The sequence below is a fragment of the Canis aureus genome, chromosome 36 (assembly GCF_053574225.1).
Source record: "Canis aureus isolate CA01 chromosome 36, VMU_Caureus_v.1.0, whole genome shotgun sequence".
Lineage (NCBI taxonomy): Eukaryota > Metazoa > Chordata > Mammalia > Carnivora > Canidae > Canis > Canis aureus.
Genome location: NC_135646.1, coordinates 26503797 through 26505766, shown reverse-complemented (window position 1 = coordinate 26505766; position 1970 = coordinate 26503797). Strand labels below are relative to the sequence as shown.

Below are 1970 nucleotides of genomic sequence, written 5' to 3'. Positions count from 1 at the left end.
TTTTGAGAATCTGTGAAAAGTTTTATGTTAAAGACTTGTAAGCTTCTAGCACCATCAAGGCGTGGCTGAAAGTACCAGGCCAGGTCCAGTAGGTCTGGGGCTTGCTGTTTCTCATCTGTTTCTATTAAAGATCGTTAATAGAATGTAACATAGTAAAGTATGAGGTATAAAAAAAAATTATGCAAAATTTTGAGAATACCTTATAGAGGTATTTATTATTAATTTATTTATGTTTTTACTTAGTTTTGGAAGTTAAGGCAAAATTTATTCAATTTCCCTTTAATCGTAAATCGTGATTTAATCATATCAATTTCCTTTTAATCATATTAGCTAAAGCTTAAATGTTATACATATTCCACTGCTGAGAATTTGAGAAACTTTATTTCTGGTCTCTTATTATGATGAAAACATCTTTCCCTGTTTTTATGTAGCCTGGCCATGTAAAGCACCAGAGGCCCTTGGTGAGATCCTACTCTCGTCAGGCTGTGCTCCGAATGATGAGTGTGACACCGTGGCCACCCCTCCAAGTTTATCTGGAAGCATATTTTCCACTACCACATCTTAATTCTTGAACCAGGTATGAAATCATCTGTATCTTGATCGTCTCAGCAGCTCGCTCAAACCAATGGCTCTTCCATGCACATTGGTTTTACTTGGGTTGAGATCTCAATGGTCAAGCGCTAGAGAGCAAAAGCTTCATTCACCGCTACCCTACCCATCTCCTTAAGATTCAGTCTTGTTTTATTGACTGCTTCACTGATGGTAGGGACAAGCCCAATATCCATGCCCAAGGGATCACATCCACATCCAAAATAGCCCATAATTCTTGCCAGCCGTGTGAAGTTCTGTTTCTTCACCAGCAACTTCACCAGTTATGAAAGTGCCAGATATTCCCAGTGTATTCCCTGAAGACAGTCCCTTCTTTCATGAAAACCGGAGCACATTTATTTAAGTGCTCCAGGCTTGTCTGGAGCCCAGCATGCTCATCTGCACGCACTGCCTGCACTTGTTTCTCCATCTTCACCTCAGTCGGTAACAGCTCATTATTAAAGCCACCAGCATCATTAGCAGCTGCCCACCTCTGCTGTGATTACAGGGCGGATTTGTTACATTCTTCTTTGCTACTTCTATGTTTTGCAGCAAAATTCTCTGCAGTAATTCCCGTGGGAAATTGGACATGTTGTTCTGTTAATGCTGCTCACAAAGTCACTTCCAGCTTGAGAGCATTTCCAAACTTGGTTCTAAAATGCACGTTTGTGACACAGTAGGGAACCCAGCTCATGTTTTCGGCTCCTCCATACAATACAGCTTCAGCATCTTAAAAACAAATTTCCTGACATCGATTCACAATGGTCTGGAAACGAGCCACAGAGAGCCACAGAGCCTATTAACAGTGAGAGCTGAGGTCTCTTTGGAGATTTCCATACTCCGAACCAACATGCCTGGCAGAGTATGTAGTATCTGAAGAACCATTTGCCAGTTTATTATAAAACATACAACTCAAGTGCAGCCAAATGGAAGACTTGGATATAGCAAAGTATGGAGAGGTTCTTACCCTTCTGGGTACACCACCCTCTAGGAGCTTTCATCTGTTCACCAACTTCAAGGCTCTGATTCATTTATTTCTTACTCATAACAGAAAGACTCACAAAAGAATGGAATTAAATCTTTAATAGCAGAATTTTCCAAGTACTGGGGAGGATAGTATCATTTGAGTCAATGGGCTTCAATAAGGTTTATCAGTAAGTTTATCTACTGTGTGTGTGTGTGTGTGTAAATGTTTTCCCTACACATTGCAGGTAGCTTTTGCACGCCTCTAAAATCTTGGCAAATATAAGGTCAGTTTCTCTTGCCCTGTTATTATTTGCACTTGGCATTTTCTTTACATTTAGTTTCTGAATAAGAAAAATTCTGATTTAGAGGAATGGAAGACACATATTTAAAATATTGAGATAAAAAAAATAAAATAA

General features: G+C 39.4%; 1 pseudogene; it reads right to left on the bottom strand.

The window, feature by feature from the left end:
• Positions 1–585: 585 nt before the first annotated feature.
• On the bottom strand, positions 586–1495 carry LOC144305814 (3-ketoacyl-CoA thiolase, mitochondrial pseudogene; annotated as a pseudogene).
• Between the last annotated feature and the right edge of the window lie 475 nt (positions 1496–1970).